General features: G+C 43.2%; 1 long non-coding RNA gene across 2 annotated transcripts in view; it reads right to left on the minus strand.

The window, feature by feature from the left end:
- Window positions 1–3,695: 3,695 nt before the first annotated feature.
- Window positions 3,696–13,823, minus strand: part of LOC140715918 (uncharacterized) — a 28,169-nt gene continuing 18,041 nt past the window's right edge. For both annotated transcript variants that reach the window (XR_012096215.1, XR_012096216.1), the window contains one exon: window positions 3,696–10,602. This is a non-coding gene — a long non-coding RNA (uncharacterized lncRNA). The remainder of the gene's footprint in view (window positions 10,603–13,823) is intronic.

The following is a 13,823-nucleotide window of genomic DNA, read 5'->3' on the forward strand; positions in this document are numbered from 1 at the left end:
CCCACTACCAAACACATTTTTCTCTCCCCCACACTTCCTGTTTTTTGCAGGGATCGCTCCCTACACGACTCCCTTGTCCACTCGTCCCCCCCATCCCTTCCCACCAATCTCCCTCCTGGCACTTATCCTTGTAAATGGAACAAGTACTACATCTGCCCTTACACTTCCTCCCTCACCACCATTCAGGGCCCCAGACAGTCCTTCCAGGTGAGGCGACACTTCACCTGTGAGTCAGCTGGTGTGGTATACTGCGTCCGGTGCTCCCGGTGTGGCCTTTTATATATTGGTGAGACCCAACACAGACTGGGAGACTGTTTCGCTGAACACCTACGTTCGGTCCGCCAGAAAAACCAGGATCTCCCAGTGGCCATACATTTTAATTCCACGTCCCATTCTCATTCTGATATGTCCATCCATGGCCTCCTCTATTGTCAAAATGAATCCAAGCTCAGTTTGGAGGAACAACACCTTATATACCGGCTGGGTAGCCTCCAACCTGATGGCATGAACATTGACTTCTCTAACTTCTGTTAATGCCCCTCCTCCCCTTCTTACCCCATCCCTGACATATTTAGTTGTTTGCCTGTTCTCCATCTCCCTCTGGTGTCCCCCCCCCCCCCCTTTTCTTTCTCCCGAGGCCTCCCATCCCATGATCCTTTCCCTTCTCCAGCTCTGTATCACTTTTGCCAATCACCTTTCCAGCTCTTAGCTTCATCCCACCCCCTCCGGTCTTCTTCTATCATTTTGCATTTCCCCCTCCCCCTCCTACTTTCAAATCTCTTACTATCTTTCCTTTCGGTTAGTCCTGACGAAGGGTCTCAGCCTGAAACGTCAACAGCGCTTCGCCCTATAGATGCTGCCTGGCCTGCTGTGTTCCACCAGCATTTTGTGTGTGTTGTCAGGTCACTTTTATTGTCATTTTGACCATAACTGCTGGTTTTTCATTTAAAAAAATTTTCATTGTAAAAATGAGACAACATTCTTTCAGGACCATGGTGTTACATGACACAGTACAAAAACTAGACTGAACTAAGTAAAAAAAACTAAACTAGACTACAGACCTACCCAGGACGACATGAAGTGCACAAAACAGTGCAACCATTACGATAAATAATAAACAAGACAATAGGGTAGTAAGGTGTCAGTCCAGGCTCTGGGTATTGTGGAGCCTGATAGTTTAGGGGAAGAAACTGTTACATAGTCTGGTTGTTAGAGCCCAAATGCTTCGGTGCCTTTTCCCAGATGGCAGGAGGGAGAAGAGTTTGTATGAGGGATGTGTGGGGTCCTTTATAATGCTGTTTGCTTTGCGGATGCAGCGTGTATTGTAAATGTCCCTGATGGCGGGGAGAGAGACCCCGATGATCTTCTCAGCTGACCTCACTATCCGCTGCAGGTCTTGCGATCCGAGATGGAGCAATTTCCGAACCAGGCAGTGATGCAGCTGCTCAGGATGCTCTCAATACAACCTCTGTAGAATGTGATGAAGATGGGGGGGGGGTGGGAGATGGACTTTGCTCAGCCTTCGCAGAAAGTAGAGACGCTGCAGGACTTTCTTTGCTATGGAGCTGGTGTTGAGGGACCAGGTGAAATTCTCTGTCAGGTGAACACCAAGAAATTTGGTGCTCTTAACGATCTCTACCAAGGAGCCGTCGATGTTCAGCGGGGAGTGGTCACTCCGTGCCCTCCTGAAGTCAACAACTATTTCTTTTGTTCACATTCAGAGACAGGTTGTTGGCTCTGCACCAGTCCGTTAGCCGCTGCACCTCCAGCATTTTGTGTGTATTACTAAGACAGTGATTGATGAGTTCTTGTTTGATACGGGGCTTAAGGGTTTATAGGAAGAAGGCAGGAAAATTGGGTTTGAAGAAAAAAGCCATAATTGAATAGCAGAGCAAACTAGATAGGCCAAATAGACTTATTCTGCCCTTATGTCCTGCCTGAAATTAATCGGCCTCTCATCGGAAGCAAATTGTCACCATGAGGGGTGCATCGAAGCTCAGTGCACCGTGGGGAGGGACCACAGTCTAGAGTCATAGCACCCCTGAACACTAAGGGAGTAGAACATAGAAACCCTACAGCACAATACAGGCCATTCAGCCCACAATGCTGTGCTAAACATGTACTTACTTTAAAAATTACCTAGGGTTACCCATAGCCCTCTTTTTTTAAGCCCCATGTACCTATCCAGGAGTCTCTATCGTATCCACCTCCACCACTGTTGCCAGCAGCCCATTCCACGCACTCATTACTCTCTGCATAAAAAAACTTACCCCTGTCATCTCTGTACCTACATCCAATTACCTTAAAACTGTGCCCTCTTGTGTTAGCCATTTCAGCCCTGGGAAAAAGCCTCTGACTATCCACACTAGGTCCAGTGTGAAAGCCACTCAAGCACTTAATGAGCGTATTGTTTAAAGAGGAAACACAAGTGGTATTGGTAATTTGTTAAAATATAGTTTAGTTTAATGGCATAATGAAAGTAAACATTTTATATCACAATGCAAAGAGAGATGAGTATTGACTGTATTTCCTGTATACATTTTTATGAATTGGGTGTATTTTTGAAATTGAAAAAGGAAGTTCTTCCCTACATTCCAGCGCAGCACTCTATATCGGTGTTCCCTGGTCCATGGACCATCAGTTTAGTAGAACAGCTGTTGTTTTATCTTCCCTACCACAATCTGCTGCACTCCTGCTCATCACATTCAGATTACCTCATTTACAGTAGCTTCTTCCCCATTGCCTTCACGTTTCTGAACTGACCTGAAAAACATTAACACTGCATTCAACTATATTTCAAAGGTCCAATTTAATGTCAGAGAAATGTATACAATATACATCCTGAAATGTGTTTTCTTTGCAAACATCCACGAAAACAGAGGAGTGCCCCCAAAGAATGAACGACAGTTAAATGTTAGAACCCCAAAGTACCCACCCCCCCAGCTCCCCTCCCTCATGAGCGTAAGCGGCAGCAAGCTACAATCCCCCTCCCCCCCACAGCAAAAAAAAACAATGGCACCCGCCACCGAGCACTCGAGCATGAGCAAAGCAATAGCGAAGACACAGACTTGCAGTTACCCCAAGGACTTCGGGTTTCACCCGGGATACGACTTACTTCCTCTGTCTGTTTTGCACTAGTGTCATTTATTTTGCACGTATGTGTATGGTACGTATGATTTGTATTCATTTAAGTTAATGTTAACTTGTGTTTATCTTTGTAATGTACTGTGCTGTTGCTGCTAAAATCTAATTTTCACTGGCTTTTATATTTTGTTCAGTACAACGTTGATAAACTTGAACATGTACCATAGCTCCAAGGGGAATATTTCCAGATGTTCCATCTCTGTAACTAAAATCTCTCCTTCCTGGAATCATTCTGGTAACTGTCTGCAGCTTCCCAAGAGCCTTCAATTGTTTAAAGGTGTGGTGACCAAAAGTGAATACAGTTCTCTGGCTATCGCCATGTCTGTATCAAAAGTAATTAACTCATGTAAATAACTTTGGCTGTTCCTGGAGAAGGAATATTTTTCAGTCCCAGGGATTTAAAAATCAATTTTAAATGAATATAATAATTACAGCAGATAATAATCCCAAACTAATGCAAAGCAGAGTTAATACCCTAAATTCATTATAAGAAATAACAGAAAAGTATTACAGTTATGGAACAATTACCTAAATGCTGTTGGAATCGGTTAATTTGCATCGCGATATCCTGTGAGTTACTTTGATCAGGATTGCACTTGCTGAGTAAAGGGAATAAATCCAACAGTGACTTAGAGGGAAGTTGTATAATACTTCAGCATGGTTAGCTGCAGATCTGTGGGGAAAGAATGGGGCGTGGAAGCACTTTGAAGGAGATGGCACGGGCATAGTGGGACAGATGCTCACTTTGCAGTAAGGTTCTATGTAATTATAGTACTTTCTATTTCCTGTGTTAAACCTCAACAAAAATACACATTAGGAATAAGCTTATAAATCAATTAGTATTTATTTACCAATTAAATCCCTGCTAAATTGAGTGTAAGGGTGATATAAAAATTCATTGATAATGAACAAAATATTGGTGATTGTAACTATTACTCAAGAGTTGGTCTCTGCTTTGGTACTGTTAATATGAACTTTTTGATAATTCCTATATCATAAGCTTTTGGAAAATTCAGGTGCACACTTCTGTTTTCTACTCCCTAGAATTCTCAAAACTGAATTTTGATGACTTTGATCTCCAATAAAGAAGTTAAATAAAGCATTGATTTCTCCTTTCTCCTAACACCACTAAAAGGTGAGCTCCATTTATTCCAACAGCTCACTTGACTCTTCGGAGAGCTTGAGAGTTTCTGTCAGATGATAATTGACGCTCTGTCTACGTGATGCACGTGTACCTGTGCATTACAATAAACTCTGCTTTGACTTGGGCATCCCATATGAAAAGCCTTTTGGAGATTGTTGTGTATTGAAGGTTCATCATCTCGTTAGGTCTGGTGGGAAAACAATTGGTTCACGTTGCATCATGATGCATGAGCACTTTACTCGTGAAAGTCCATGTCAGCTAATACCATGGGTTAGTATCTCGTTTCTGTCAACCCCCCATTGTAAACCTGTATTAAGTACATATTTTATATGCCTCCAACATTATTTAATGTGCCAAGCTTGTTTAAAAAGCATGCACATGTGTCACACTCATCTGCTGTCAAAAGTGTTAATTTTTTAAAGAGACTTGTGGCAATGATTCTTCTCTGACCTCTCTTTGGGGTCAGGACATAGCTTGCATTCTTCATGATGAAGGCCATCAGATTGTCCAGGTTCTGAGGTACTGCATCCAAAGAAAAGAAAGATGACCTCCTTTAACCTATAATAAGAGTCTCGGCCCGAAACGTCGGCTGTTCATTCTTTTCCATAGATGCTGCCCGGCCCGCTGAGTTCTGTGTATCACTTTAACCTATAACAGAGCAATCATTTACTAACTGAGAGACCGCTTCATTGAGCACCTCCAAAGGCCAAACTTCCTGGTGACCAAACATTTCAATCAATAACGATTCCCATTCCGACATGTCGGTCCATGGCCTTCTCTTGTGCCACAATGAGGCCACCCTCAGGGTGGAGGAGCAACACCTTATACTCTGCCTGGGTAGCCTCCAACCTGATGGCATGAATACCGATTTATGCTTCTGGTTTTAAAAAAAATTCTCTCCCTCTCTGCTGTTCTTTAATTCCCCACTCTGGCCTCTACCTTTTCTCACCTGCCTATCACCTCCCCCTGGGTCCCTTCCTCCTTCCTTTTTCCCTGTTGTCCACTCTCCCTTCCTATCAAATTCCTTCTTCAGCCCTTGACCTTTCCCACCCTCATGATTTAAACTATCACCTTCTAGCTATCCTCCTTCCCCTCCTGCCACCTTTTTACCCTGGTGTCTTCCCCCTTCTTTTCTAACCCTGAGGAAGGGTCTCAGCCCGAAACGTCGACTGTTTATTCATTTCCATTTAAACTGCCTGACCTGCTGAGTTCCTCTAGCATTCTGTGCGTGTTGCTTTGGATTTCCAGTGTCTGCAGAATTTCTGGTGTTTTAGTCATCTGCTGTTTAAGGATGTTGCATTGTGAGTAAGCAGACATAGTAGAGACAGAGCCACTCTTAAATATTACTCATAATAGTGGTTAAAGAAATGCCCTGGATTGTGTTACCAAGTACGTCTTTAATATCCTGAATGTCAGCTGATTAGAGAATTAGGATATAGCAGCTGGTCTAATCATTCTGTAAAATGCCACATTTTATTCTTTAGAAGTTCATAGTGTTCAAAGTTTTCAGCTCCACATCCCACAGATGTTTGGGGTCGTAGGTCACATTGGACAGCGTGGGCGCGTTTGGGCCAGAAGGAGCTGTTACCATGCTGAATCTCCAAATAAACTTGGCAGCCTCACTCGGAGATACAGGACATAGAAAAGAAATATCCAGCTGGTGCGGTAGTTTGTGACAAAGGAACACTGATGAATCAGAACAGAGCCAGAATTTATCCAAGCCATGTGCGACCTAGAAATGAGATGCAAGAGCAAAAGCCCCGAAGCAGGGTTTTGATCTGAAAAGTCATCAATTCCTTTCCTCCCACCGATACTGCCCGGGGGCTTAAGGACCCCCCTATCGTAGGTGCGGCGCAGTAGTGTAGTGGTTAACGCAGAGCTTTACGGTACCAGTGACCCGGGTTCAATTCCCACCACTGCCTATAAGAATGTTCTCACCCTGACGGCGTGGGTTTCCTCTGGGTGCTCCGGTTTCTATCCACAGTCCAAAGACGTACCAGTTGCTAGTTTAATTGTTCACTGTAAGTTATCCCGTGGTTAGGCTGGGATTAAATCAAGAGACTGCTGGGTGGTGTGGCTGGAAGGACCTATCCCGCTCTGTATCTCAATAAATAAATAAATTGCTTATCGTCATTCTCTAGTACAAAAGCGGGGTTAGCTTGGGCGATTTAACTTTTTGAGTCTAGTGGTCCTAGCGTGGATGCTGCATAGCTTTATCCCTGATGGGAGTGGGACATACAGTCCATGGGTGGGTGGGATCCTTCATGATATTTCTGGCCTTCTTATGGCACCTTTGTGTGTGTTACAAAAACAAACAACCTCTCATAATATTGTTACAAAAAGTCCAACATGCAGGGCCTATAAAAAGTATTTACCCCCACCCTTGAAAGTGTGACCCTCAGTTCGGTCGGCAGTGTTACTCTAGGGGAAGACACTCTCTGGCCTGCCAAACTTGTGAAATTTCGTTTGTGTGGATGCTGCGTGATGTTTTCCCCTGTTACAAATCAGTGTCACAAAATAACAAACGGTACACCATAAGCAATTAAACAATATAGCTTTATAATTCTTCATTTTTTCTAGAGGGTTAGTAGAAGAAACACAAGGGAAAGGGCCCATTTTGATGAAACAGTTGAATGTGCACATAGGAGCTCAAGGTTTTTCCGTCCCTTTGTTCTCCATTGATTTCCCCCGAGCATCGTCAACTCCTGACCCCATTCCAAGTCCACTCTGGCCTGTAGTCTACGACCTCTCCGTTCTGGCATCTCCTCTCTCCGTATTCCACAGGAAAAAAGCCTGCAAATACTTCGCTCTCGGGCACACAACAAAACAACACACTCCTCTCATTGGATGGCGCGCACTCCAGAGCCCCCGTTATCTCCAGTCATAACCCAAACACCGCTGTTACAGAGAAACCATTACATTAGCAGTGAAACCTTTCCCAGGGCGTTTTCATGTTTCATTGTTTTACAACATTGAATCACGGTGGATTTAATTTGGCTCTTTTTGGCACTGAAAAAGTCTCTTGCATGTCAAAGTGAAAACAGATCTCTACAAAGATTAATTACAAATATAAAACACAAAATAATTGATTGTATAAGTATTCACCCCCTTTAATATGACACACCTAATCATCACTGGTGCAGCCAATTGGCTTTAGAAGTCACATAATTAATTAAAATTGAGATCACAGTGTGCAGTCAAGGTGTTTCAATTGATTGTAGTAAAAATACACCTGTATGTGGAAGGTCCACCTGCTGGTGAGTCAGTATCCTGGCAAAAACTACACCATAAAGACAAAAGAACACTCCAAGCAACTAGCGAAAAGGTTATTGAAAAGCACAAGTCAAGAAATGGGTACAGGAAAAATCCCAAATCACTGTATTACAGTTAAGTCAATCATTAAGAAATGGAAAGAATATGGCAGAGATGTAAATCTGCCTAGAGCAGGCCATCCTCAGAAACTGAGTGACTGTGCAAGAAGGGGACGAGTAAGGGAAGCCACCAAGAGACCTATGAGAACTCTGGAGAGCTACAAGCTTCAGTGGTTGAGATGGGAGAGACTGCACATACGACAACTGTTGCCCCGGGTGCTTCACCAGTCTCAGCTTTATAGGACAGTGGCAAAGAGAAAGCTTGTTGGAAAAAACTGTCATGAAATCTTGGATAGAGTTTGGCAGAAGCCATGTAGGAGACTGGAAGAACATTTAATGGTCTGATGAAACCAAAATAGAGCTATTTGGCCATCAGACTAAACGCTATGTTTGGCATAAGCCAAACACCACACATTATCAAAAACACACCATCCCTACTGTGAAGCATGGTGGTGGCTGCATCGTGCTGTGGGGATGCTTCACTGCAGCAGGCCCTGGAAGGCTCATGACGGTAGAGGGTAAAATGAACTCAGCAAACTACAGGGAAATCCTGGAGGAAAACCTGATGCAGTCTGCAAGAAAACTGCAACTTGGGAGAAGATTTGTTTTCTAGCAAAACAATGACCCCAACACTAAAGCTAAAGCTACACAGGAATGGCTTAAAAACAACAAAGTTAAAATCCTGGAGTGGCCAAGTCAGAGTCCAGACTTCAAACCAATTGAGAATTCGTGGCTGGACTTGAAAAGGGCTGTTCAAGATGCCCGTGCAATCTGACAGAGTTTGAGCAGTCTTGTAAAGAAGAATGGGGAATAATTGCAGTGTCCATATGTGCAAAGCTAATAGAGACCTATTCACACAGACTCAATGATGTAATTGCTGCCAAAGGTGCATCTACTAAATACTGACTTGAAGGGGGAGAATATTTATGCAATCAATTATTTTGTGTTTTATATCTGTAATTAATTTAGATCACTTTGTAGGGACCTGCTTTCACTTTAATACAGAAGAGTCTTTTTCTGTTGATCAATGTCAAAGAAGCCAAATTAAATCCACTGTAATTCAATGTTGTAAAACAATAAAAAATGAAAACTTTCAAAGAGGATGAATACTTTTTATTGGCACTGTAGCTACATACATCTGTTCCAATGAGCAGCAGCACTCAATTCCTCTCTGCCTCTATTTTTAGTAATTTTGTTAACATCAATCATGTGCTTTTAATACCATTCATTACAATCAGAGAGATGTAGATAGGTTAAGTGAGTGGGCAAGGGTCTGGCAGATGGAGTACAATGTTGGTAAATGCGAGGTCATCCACTTTGGAAGGAAAAATGGAAGATCAGATTATTATTTAAATGGTAAAAAATTGCAGCATGCTGCTGTGCAGAGGGACTTGGGAGTGTTTGTACATGAATCGCGAAAGGTTGGTTTGCAGGTGCAGCAGGCTATCAGGAAGGCAAATGGGATCTTGTCCTTCATTGCTAGAAGGAGTGAATTTAAGAGCAGAGAGGTTATGCTGCAACTGTATAGGGTACTGGTGAGGCCACACCTGGAATACTGTGTATAGTTCTGGTCTCCTTAGTTGAGGAAGGATATACTGGCTTTCCAGAGATGAGGGGTTTACACTATGAGGAGAGATTGAGTCACCTGGGACTGTACTTGCTGGAATTCAGACGAATAAGAGGAGATCTTATAGAAACATATAAAATTGTGAAAGGGATAGATAAGATAGAGCAGGAAAGTTGTTTCCACTGGTAGGCGAAACTAGAACTAGGGGACAAAGCCTCAAGATTCAAGGGAGTAGATTTAGGATGGAGGTGAGGGCGAACTGCTTTTCCCAGAGAGTAGTGAATCTGTGGAATTTTCTGCCCAATGAAGCAATGGAGGAAACCTTCGTAAATATATTTAAGACAAGGTTGGCTAAATTTTTGCATAGTAGGGGAACTAAGGGTTATGGGGAAAGGCAGGTAAGTGGAGATGAGTCCATGGCCAGATCAGCCATGATCTTATTGAATGGCGAAGAAGACTCAATGGGCCAGGTGGTCTACTCCTGCTTCTATTTTTTATGCCCTTATGTTCAAAGCTGTGGGGATACAGTTATTGTATCCAGTGATTATTTTTGCATAATTTCCGACAAAATTGATTTATGGACATTTTTTAAAGGCAGAACCTATTTTTACAGAAGGATAGAACGTACAGCACAGGAACAGGCCATTCAGCCCACACTGTTGTGCTAAATCAGCTGAAAAGCAAATCAAAAACACCCAAACACCAAATCCTCCTACTTACACCATGTCTATTTCTCTTCATCTTTCTCACATCCATGTGCCTATCCAAACATCTCTTAAAAGCCTCTAAATGTATTTGGTTCTACCAACATACCAGTGCATTCCTGGCATCCCCACCACTCTCTGAGTAAAAAACTTACCCCTCACATCCCCATTGAACCTGCCCCTCTCATCTTCAATGCATGCCCCCCAGTATTAGACTTTTCAACTCTGGGAAAAATGGCTGCCCACCCTATCTAAGCTTCTCATAATCTTATAAACCTCTATTGGATCTCCCCTCAATTAGTTCCTGAATCCAAAGATGAAAATAATCAAATAATCATATAAAATGTGTTGATTTTCCAACAGGAACAATAATGTTAACTTGAATTGTTCTTGTCTTCTACTGATACTGCCCAAGTATCTCTAGCATTTGTTGTTTTATTCCACATTTCCAATATATAATGATTTTGTAGTATCAAGTGCAATAGCACTTGTGGCAAATGAGGGAGAACTTTGGCTCCTCAAGTGTCTTCCTCATTCACATTGCTGAAATGGTGGATTCATAACTCTGCTTGAAGATACAGCTGTGGTGCCCAAGCACTGGACGTGGATGTTGCAATTGTACCAGATGTTGGTAAGACCATATTTGTAATATTGTGTTTCGTTTTGGTCACCCTGCAAGAGAAAAGGTGTCATTAAGCTTGAAAAAGCGCAGAGGAGATATACGAGGATGTTGCTGGGACACAAGGAACTGAGTTATAAGACCATAAAAGCATAAGACATAGGAGCAGAATTAGGCCATTTGGCCCATCGAGTCTGCTCCACCATTCAATCATGGCTGATCCTTTTTTCCCCTCCTCAGCCCCATTCCCTGGCCTTCCCACCTTTGATGCCATGTCTAATTAAGAACCTATCAATCTCCACCTTAAATACACTCAATGACCTGGCCTCCACAGCTGCCTGTGGTTAAAAAAAATTGCACAAATTCTCCACCCACTGGCTAAAGGAATTTCTTCGCTTCTCTGTTCTAAATAGACACCTCTCCACACTGAGGCTGTGCCCTCTTGTCCTAGACTCCCCCATCATGAGAAAGATCCTTTCATATCTACTCAACATTCAAAAGGTTTCAATGAGATCCCCCCCCCCCCCCATCCTTCTAAATTCCAGAATAGTCTCTCTTTTGTTTTTACATTATGGAGAAAGGTTGAACAGGCTGTTATTTCATTGGAGAGTAGGAAATTGAGGTGTATAAAATTATGAGGGTATAGGTAGCTTAAATGTGCCCGGTCCTTTTTCCAGAGTTGGGGAATCAAGAACTAGAGGGCTTAGGTTTAAGGTGAGAGAGACTTATTAGGACCCGGGGGGGGGGGGGCAAACTTTTTACCCAGCTGGTGGTCAGGATATGGAACGAGCTGCCAGAGAAGTGGTTGAGGCAGATACGTTATCAATATACACTCAGTGACACTTTATTAGGAACATCTGTGCGATAATGCAAATATCTAATCAGCCAATCATGTGGCAGTAACTGAATACATTAAAGTATGCAGACGTGGTCAAAAGGCTCAGTTACACACACAAAATGCTGGAGGATCTCAGCAGTTCAGCCAGCATCTATGGAGATGAATACCTAGTGGACATTTTGGGCCAAGACCCTTCTTCAAGACTGAGAAGGAAGGGGGAAGATGCCAGATTAAAAAGGTGGTGGTGGTGGTGGTGGTGGTGGTGGTGGTGGTGGTGGTGGTGGGGGGGTGGCAAGGAGAATAGCTAAAAGGTGTTGCCTGGTGGGTAGAGTCTATAGGAGTGAGGCAGCAGCGAGGTCATGGAGATTACAGACGAGGAGGTATTTGCTGTCTTGAGGCTAATTGGGGTGGATAAATCTCCAGGGCTTGATAAAGTGTTTCCTCAGGGAGGTAAGTGCAGAAATAGCAGGGGCCCTAAAGGAGAGACGTATTTAAATCATCCTTAGTGACAGGTGAGGTACTGGAGGATTGGAGGATAGCTAATGTTGTTTTGTTGTTTAAGAAAGGCTCTAAGAGTAAGCCAGGAAACTACAGACCGGTGAGCCTGACATCAGCAGTGGGAATGGTAGGAATGTATTCTAAGGGACTGGATATACAAGTACTTGGATAGACATGGACTGATTAGGAATAGACACCATGACTTTGTGCATTCCTTACCAATCCTATAGAGTATTTTGAGGAAGTTGCCAGGAAAATTGATGAAGGCAAGGCCGTAGATATTGCCTACTTTAGCAAGGCATTTGATTAGGTCCTGCATGGGAAGTTGGTCAAGAAGGTTAGTTGCTCGGCATTTAATATAAGGTTGTAAATTGGATAGACATTGACTTTTGGGAGAAGTCAGAGAGTGGTAGTAGATTTTCACCTCTTTGACTGAAGGCCTTTGACTAGTGGAACATCACAAGGATTGTTGCAAGGTCTGTTATTCTTTGTCAATATAGACAATAGACAGTAGGTGCAGGAGTAGGCCATTTGGCCCTTCTAGCCAGCACTGCCATTCACTGTGATCATGGCTGATCATACAGAATCAGTACCCCATTCCTGCCCTCTCCCCATATCCCTTGACCCCACTATCTATAAGAGCTCTATCTAACTCTCTCTTGAATACATCCAGAGACTTGGCCTCCACTGCCTTCTGGGGCACAGCATTCCACATATCCATCACTCTCTGGGAGAAAAAGTTTTTCCACATCTCTGTTCTAAATGGCCTACCCCTTATTCTTAAACCGTATCAATGATCTGGATGATAATGTGAGTAAGTTTGTGGAGGACACTAAGATTGGGGATGTAGTGGACAGTGAGGAAGACTGTTAGTACTTGCAGTGGGATCTGGACCAGCTGTGAAAATGGGCTGAAAAATGGCAGATGGAATTAAATGGAGACAAGGACAAGGTGTTGCACTTTGGTAGGACCAGCCAGTGTAGGTCTTACAGGGTGAATGGTAGGACACTGCCGAGCACCGCAGAACAAAGGGATCTGAGAATTTAGGTCCATAAATCATTGAAAGTGGTGGCACAGATAGTTAGGGGTCATAAAGAAACCTTTTGCTACTTTGGCCTTCATATATCAAAGTATTACATGTAGGAGATGGGTCTGTGGTCACCTGCCTACAGGAAAGATGTAAATAAGTTTGAAAGAGTACAGAGAAAAGTTACAAGGATGTTAATGGGACTAGAGTACCTGAGTTATAAGGAAAGATTGAATAGGTTAGGACTTTATTCCTTGAAAAATGGAAGATTGGGGGAAGATCTGATAAAGAGATACAACATTTTGAGGGGTATAGATAGAGTAAATGAAAGCGGGCTTTTTCCACTGAAGTTGAGTAGGACTACAACTAGAGGTCACAGGTTAAGGGTGAAAGGTAAAAAGGTTAAAGGGGAACATGACTGGAAAGACTTCACTCAGAGGGTTGTGATAGTGTGGAACGAGCTGCCAGTGAAAATGGTGCATGCAAGCTTGATTTCAACATTTAAGAGAAGTTTGGATAATTACTTGGATGATAGGGGTGTGGAGGGCTGTGGTCCAGGTGCAGGTCGATGGGTGTAGGTAGCTTAAATGTTTTGGCATGGACTAGATGGGCCAAAGGGCCTCTTTCTGTGCTGTATTTTTCTAGTTCTATGACTCCTCCAATCTGACTGTGGCCTCATCACAATCATAGACTGATGTGTGGAATTAAAATGGGTGGCTACTGGGAGATCCCAATTTTTGTGGCAGACAGAGTTTAGGTGCTTGACAAAGCAGTCATCGATATCTCCGATATGCACGAGGCCACACCGGGAGCACCGGATACAGAAGAGGATCCCGACAGACTCACAGGTGAAGTGTCACTTCACCTGGAAGGACTGTTTGGGGCCCTGAATGGTAATGAGGGAGGAGGAG

This window comes from Hemitrygon akajei, chromosome 2, assembly GCF_048418815.1.
Source record: "Hemitrygon akajei chromosome 2, sHemAka1.3, whole genome shotgun sequence".
NCBI lineage: Eukaryota > Metazoa > Chordata > Chondrichthyes > Myliobatiformes > Dasyatidae > Hemitrygon > Hemitrygon akajei.